Source organism: Parasteatoda tepidariorum, chromosome 6, assembly GCF_043381705.1.
Source record: "Parasteatoda tepidariorum isolate YZ-2023 chromosome 6, CAS_Ptep_4.0, whole genome shotgun sequence".
Classification (NCBI taxonomy): domain Eukaryota; kingdom Metazoa; phylum Arthropoda; class Arachnida; order Araneae; family Theridiidae; genus Parasteatoda; species Parasteatoda tepidariorum.
Window position 1 is genome coordinate 75,611,732 of NC_092209.1, and position 8,016 is coordinate 75,619,747.

General features: G+C 29.7%; 1 non-coding gene across 1 annotated transcript; it reads right to left on the reverse strand.

Moving 5' to 3' along the window:
* Window positions 1-848: 848 nt before the first annotated feature.
* On the reverse strand, window positions 849-920 carry TRNAP-UGG (transfer RNA proline (anticodon UGG)). The gene has a single exon. It is a non-coding gene; the product is annotated as a tRNA-Pro (tRNA).
* Window positions 921-8,016: the final 7,096 nt, after the last annotated feature.

Genomic DNA, 8,016 nt, shown 5'->3' on the forward strand with positions numbered 1-8,016 from the left:
ATGTTTAATTTTTTCCTGTAAAATACTAGTATACCATAAGCTTATGGTATCATTGTTTCCCACCTCTCTAATGTATCTACTTCACAGATTTGAGTTAATTTTTTTACGTTTTTCATTCTTTTGAAAGTTGGAAAGTCATACTTCATATTTACCTAGCTATTTCAGCATGATTCGTCTACTACTGAGGATATTTTACATCAGCACTGTAGTTGGTGCAAGTTGCGAATCGAAACTCTATCAACCAGTCACTACTCGGATTCGAACATGGCTCACTTCATTGCTAAACGAACGCTCCATTCCTTATCCACCGCAGCTCTCTGATAATAAGTTCTGAAAACTAATTATAAACCTCGTTGAAAAGCCAACCCAATTTAAGGTTTACGACTATCAAAGTTCAACTCCGTATCCTTGTAATTTTGAACCCGAACCAAACCTTAGTTTTTAGCAATAAATAACGTTTTCGCTATTGCAATTGAATAAATGAATGAGTAAATAAATAAATGAATGAGTGATTGAATTAATGATTAGGAGGGTAAAAAGGAGGATACTCAATGAAACAGAAATCAGGGGAATCAGTGAATCTGAGAATCTGTAAATTAATGAATTTAGGAATATGCTAAATAGTTAATTCGAATATTTGTTCATAAATAAATAAAATAATTTTAAAACTCATAATTTATGGTAAGACAAAAGGCAATTTTCAACCATTTTAAATAAAAACATATAATTGTATTTTCAATTCTTATTGGAAATTAATTATCTTAAATTATTAATTTTTTTTATTTCTTTCTAAGAAAATGTACCAAAAAATTTATTTTTCAAATACCAGAAATGTAAAACGATTAAACGGGCCCGGCCGGGATTTGAACCCGGGACCTCTCGCACCCAAAGCGAGAATCATACCCCTAGACCACCGAGCCACACAGCAATCATAATAAATGTTTATTAAGTCAATAAAAATCTATCGAAATATTTATTTCATTGAAAGTAAAACACCTGCTCTACGTAATCACACGGATTTCATTTCGTATACCTGTGCCTGTGTGAAGAAATAGTGGATTACTAAAGAACCTGATAAAGGATAATTAAATGAATTATTTAAAAAAAAAACTTTTGAACAGAAAAATTAAAATTTATTTGTGAAAAAAAAGCTTTAATCAATAAAATATTTCGAAAGGCTATCTTATATTCGTAACGTACTTGTTAATTCTTGTGTGTTGCAAAGAAAATTACTAAAAGAAATACATTTTAAACCAAAATAAAATATTTCAAATAAAGATGTTACCTTTTCCTGAGCATGATTAGTATCAGGGTATGAAAATTATTTTGCATAACATGCGAGAGATATGTAAAAATCTAATTTAGGCTTGTATTTTTTTCTGTTTTTAGCACTCAGATGCTTAGCCAGTCAGGTAAATATTTAAGCAGGGTTATCGAAAAATATCGATTTTTAAAATACCTCTCGATTCTTATGAAAATCACAAAGATGGCTGATGGGGTTAATAAACGGTACTGAAGGGAAAGAAAAAGAAAAATAGTTTATATTTAATCTGGCAAAAATATTATTCAATTTAATTACTTTAATAAGAATTTATTAAGCGAAAATTAGCTTTTTTATCCCTTTCGTTAAGCCTATTTATTTTAATTTTCTTTTTTAAACTTGTTAATTTCATTAGAAAACAACAAGTATAAATGATTATAACAACTGTTTTAAATTAACATGTTGATAGGCAATTTTATGCCTATAATACTTCATAGTATTGATAATAGAACTTTATTCCTCATGATGGTACATTGCATTTACTCTATCAATGCTTATTGGAGCTTAATACTTTTTAATCAGAAATACGTAATACTTCTGTGCTGTTAGTATTTAGCACTACCTATAAAACTGTTAATATACAGATAAAGTTGTTAATATGATTTTTGAAACATTATTAATATTTGCATTTATATATTTTCATTGATGCTCAATCGAAAAGATGTCCGGATCAGTAAATGTTTTATTCTGACATGTATTATTTATATTAACAAGACCAAAAAGGCAATTCGGCGGTTTTTATTGCCCTGATTTTTAATGATAAACTATAGTGAAACACTGCGTTGACTCTTTAGGATTAACTTTAAAAACAATGTTTCATTGACTTATGCTTAATTTATTATTCCGAAAAGAAATCATTGCAATTTCAACTCAAATACTCATTACAATTCTAAAGTCCTTTTATCATGTAAAGCCAGGCTAAATTTGGTGAAAAAGATTTTAAATTCTTCACATCAAGAAAAATATTCTAAACCTATCAGAATTAATACAGCAAATCTTTTACTTGAAACTAATTACCTGTTCGTATTCTCTCTCGTTTTGAAATGTTTAATTATCGAAAAGAGAACCATTTTTTTTTTAAATTTCTAAAGAAAAATAATTTGATATTAATATTAATGATCTCTTAATTTTGGAAGTAGAAATAATGAACTTTGAATAATCTTCTGACAATTTTAACATTTTCCTTTCAGAATGATTCTTGCATTGTTTCGAAAATAAAAATTATCTTTACAGAGCGTAACGAGATGCATTATGGAATATAATTGAATTGTTTAGTATGTCTGTTGGGGGACAATTATATTTTAAAATAAACAAAAATTATTTTCACAAATGAAAGGACGATTAAGGATCAAATATGACTTATTAGTCTCATAATTTGAAACTATTCTTTGTGCTGATTTGTTTTGCAAACTATGCTGAATTTTTTAAAAAAAATTAAAAGAATTAAAAATTTGATAAACTTCTAGTTGCGTATGATAATGTATTACATCTGGTAAAAAAACCCAAACAAAACCAAACAAAACCAATTCAGGTTAGTGAAACCCAAATGAATGGTATTTAAAACTATTCATTTTATAGTTTTTTCATTCCTATGGTATCAGTTTACTGGAAATTCTAGTTTTCAAAATTAGAGTTTTTATTGCCACACAATTGGTAAAAATTGCAAAATTGAAAAGTAAATCTGACCGAATTAAAAGTTTTAGTGCCATGGTCTAAAATCACGAAAATTCACTACATTTTCTAAATTTTATCACGAATTCTAAAATTATATTTTATACCTATTTTTACCAAAATCATCATCAACGCGCTTCGGTAAAAATTACAGAGCTTTTCGGTGATCGCGTAGAGTAAGAAACATTGTAAATTTTACCATATTCTGAGATTTTTGACAATATTTTTTTGTCTGAGGTGAGGATAAAACTGTAAAGTTTCTTATAACGTGTTTTTAGAAGCTAAGAAGTGACTGTTCACATATGTGGACCAAAGTAATGAAGAGGAAATGATTGCCAAACAGTTGCAACGAGACCGTGCTATCTTGTTTATAAACAACCAGCTGACTCTGAGGTTATAGATCTGGTGAATGTGTGTCAGCGGTCTTCTTCTTCTTGAATTGAGAGTATCCAATTTGGTGTTACTTTTCCACCTTGATGCAAATCATCAGTATTTATATTTACAAATATTTATGAGCCCAGACAATGTAGAGTTGGAGAAAGTTAACGTTAATTGTTAATGTATTTTTAAATGTTGAAAAAGTAAGAACACAAACACTTTTGATTTTCCCAAAACTGTGACTGTTCTTCACATTGACATTTTGCAACACTTTCATAACTAACATACATAGGATTCTAACCAAACAGTCACAACTTTACCAAAAAATTAGGGTAATTATTCGAAACTCACCACATCTTTAGTAAAAATTATTTGCTAAAGATGATCATTTCATATAATAATTTCATACCAATAGCGATTTAAAGCATTTGAATTGAGGATTAAGAGAATGAGAGCTAATCAGTGAAAAGGTGAATTTGTTAAATCAGAGAATTCAGCGATCAATTTGTAATAAGGAATTCATTTTTTCTCATTTTATACAATTTAGCTAAGGCAATAGTTAGCAAGTATTGATTAAAGAAAACTGAAAGAAATACTTATCAGTAAAAACTTAGTTTGCTTCATAATTGGTGTGGGGAAGAATCAACATCTTAGATTAATTTAATTAATTAAAAAATTAATTATCATGTTAATTTTTCATGCATGTTGATGCATGATTCATAATTATTAGGCAAATGATGTTTCGCTCGCTATATCTTTTCACAACATATTCTTGAGCATATTTATATATATATATATATATACNTGAAATAAAATACTAAAGTATACATAATAGAATGAGGGTATAAGCATCTTTTTTTACGATACTGCGAAGCAGAAATGTAAGCCTTTCACATAGAAGCTTTTATTTTTGCAGAATCTTGAGTTGTTTTGAAAAATATGAGTGTTAAAATTTATTTGTTAAAGGGTGTAAAATATGAATTATATTGATATATTTTGAAATAAAGTAGAACACTGTAAAAAATGTATTCTCAAATATAACGAAACCTTCCTCGTTCTTTGCGAAAATAGTTCTTGATGTATGTTCCGAGGAAAAAATTCGTCAAGACGACGAAATAACTATCATTACTTCTTCGAGGAAAGGTGAATCTGTTTCTTTCCTAAAATAAAATGCATATGTAACATTTCTAATAACCACTACATAGTGGACCAATATCGAACGAACAAGGACAGATGGAATAAAGTTTTAAGTTACACCTCGTCTAAAGCGATGTTTGTACCCGAAATCTGTTTGGTTCAAGGCCAACTCTTTGACAACCATACAGTCCGTTCAGTCTAGTTTCTAGTATCTAGTTTCCTCATTCTAGTTAACAATCTCATACAATGCACTCTGGTGTGATTTGGAGTTGAAAAAACATTTTCGCCATGTATTTGATCGTTTCGTTACAAATCGCGTGATTTCGTGGCAAAATGATTCTCAAAATTAATGAAATTTGTTTAAGGATTGCTATTTTAAAATGTATTTTCCATGCCCTACAATAAATATCGAATTTATGATAATGTTATGAGGTGATATAAAATAACTACTAGAGGTCCATCATATGGCAAATAGTTAGCAGTTTAAATCAATATATAAAAGATTTATTTTCAAAACTAACGAAAAAGAATTTTACTTTGGCAGCAAGTTAGAAAGACGTAGATAATGCTAAAAATAAAATTATAACATAATGAAGCAAGAACTTGAAGAATTTGAAACACAATTAAAAAAAAAAGAAAAATCACAGGTTTTCAAGTTCATCAAAATCATGTTTTCAGGTTTCGTCTTCCACTTCATTAAATGATCAGAAACATTTGTAAGGTGGCAAATTACTACAAAGATCACATTAAGTTTAAAAATTATCAATCGCTGAAGAGGTAGAAAATGTTGTGATCTTTTCAAATTCCTAGATCATGGAGAATATTCGTGAACAAAAATACGCATTTTACTCTAAACGAAACTGTCCCCCACCCCCGAAAGGAAAAGAATCGCTTGAAAATACATCAATGATTAATCAGCCATAGATACAGCAAATGGAAATACGTTTCGTTTAGGATAGGAATACGTATCGTCCAATATGAATAGTGCAAACGGAATTGAATGATAGTGGAATACTGATCTAGTTCAAACTCTGACTTGGACATCGTCATTGTTGAATAATTACTCAGTACTGAAGTTCCAAGGTTAGCAAGAGCACAATATTATAAAAAGTATCAGCATCATTTCATGTTTATTAATGTCAATTATTTAAATGGAATTGTTTTAAATGAACGGCACAGTTTAAACTGAAAATCCAAGAAAAGATAGAAGTAGCCCAAATGATCGTACGAACTCCTCAATAATGGAAATTATTCGTTGTTCCCAAGTCAAAGGAAAAAGTGGTGCACAGATAAATTAAATGTAGCCCAGTAGCCCAAAACTGTCAGCCATTGGATTCGAACCAAGAGGTGAAGAAAATTAAAGAAATTACAGAATTCCAAATACGGAATATTTTTCCAAAATATTAATGAATTATTACCTAGGTTAACAAAAGCACTATGTTATACAAAGTACCAGCAACATTTTACTTTAGCCAATTTCAATAAAAAAGAACCATTTAAACTTAATTGTTTTCATTTTTGCATGATGAGTAAGAGGTCCCATAAAGAATTGCTTCAAGAAACCGACAAACTTGCAGAAGCTGTAGAACATATTTCACTTGGCTCCAGACCTTTCTTTCGTAAACGACTAGAAAACTTCTACTTCACGCCAAATCACTCCAAAGACCAAATAAAGTCTAAGAAATCAAACATGAAAAAATCGAGAAATGTTAGAAGCAACTCAACTGATCGTTCGACCTCCTCGATAACGGAAATAATTCATAATCAAACGCAAACATTTCACTCTAAGCGAAGTCGATCCCTGTCCCCGATTCAAAGAAAAAGAAGATGTACACAAGTTAAATGCCATTCAATATAGAGTCTGTCTTCATCTCTGGAGTCGAATCGAGAGATGCAGGGTACTGGTCTTTCGTAAAACTTTCAAAATACTGAAGACAGATTAGCACCGTAAAGTATGAATTTTATAGAAAAATTAATAATCCCGAAGTTCAACAATTTCTATAAATAAAGTGTTCAATTTAAGAAATTAATGTTTTCTCTAATTCATTCTAAGTTTTACAATTTATGGCAAAATCGCTTTTAGATGTGTGTGAAATTGGTAACGAATTACCTCCTTGTATTTACAAGTCCACCCTTGGTGGTTGAGTGAACCGGTAACGCTCTGTCCACACTAAAAACAGTGTTGCATTGTCTCGCTAAATATTATGTTTACGAATACTAACAATTGTGTGTAGGGACACTTTATTCCAGGTTAATGCACTATTAGAATTTTCATTCCAAAATTATGGCAAAATAAACGGCAGCAGTCTGTCCATCCAATTAAAAGTAAAGTTTACACAAAAGAATATTTTTTATTCTTACAGTTTAGAAACCATTTATAACTAGAATGGTTATAAAACCATAAATATATGAATATATGTTTTTTTTATTCATTTAGGGCTAGCATGGTTTCAAAATCATAAAAAGGAAATTTAACTCGATATAGGAGCTAGGCTTTTCGTTGGGTAATGGGCACTGGAATTCTTCATGTGTTGAAGGGAATGGAGAAAATATTGTGGCGTCAACGCTTGGACTCCCTTCCCGTTGGCCATGACACTGATGGATAAGCCTTCTCGGTTATAATATGTAAGCAGTTATAATATGTAAGCAGTTACAACAAACTAAGGGGCTTTCTTAGTTGGTACAATAAGATTCTGATTGCATAACCATATTACGTGAAAACAATCAGTAAACGGGTTTTTTCACAGTTAACAGTTTGATTACCATTTTATTTATGTTTATTTGACTGTTTTGTTTGAATATGGTGGAATATTAATTAAATAAATTGCTATTTAACCATTACTTCCGAGACATTTTTAACAGTGAACGTTTATATGCGATTTAAAGAAGTGCAATTTATATCTAAGCACCTAAAATTTAATAATCTTACACTAAACTCACACGCATTCACACCATACGAGAATTATTTTTTCTTCCATAAACACCGATGTTGAGGTGTTTTAAATTTTTCTGTTTATTTACAAATATTTTTCCTATATATTTTGGATGTTCCTGCTCTAAAAAAAGGAGATTAAATTTTGTTTTTGCTTGCATAAGAAAGAATATCATACATTTTTCTTCTTTAAATTGAATAAGCCTCAATAATGAAGGAACGTTACAATGCTACTCTAAAGACATCTCCAGTCCAACAACGTTTTCTGCCAGCAGACATTCGTCTCAAATAACAGCGTCCCCTACAGGTCGTTGCGTTTGCAAATTTTCTTTTTATTTGTTAGATTTGATGAAATATTATCGTCTGCTTTATTTTCCAAAAATTCATGTCATAAATTAAAAAGAAATGCAAACGATATTTTTGCTACCTAAGTTTTTAAAGGAAATATTTTCAAAAAAATTTCTGAAACACATCTTTTTGAAAAGTTTTCTTACATTTTAAATTAAACGTTGATTTTTTTCTAAAATTTAAAAAATAGTATTAACAATTACTTTTGACTCTAGTAACGAATTTTGAA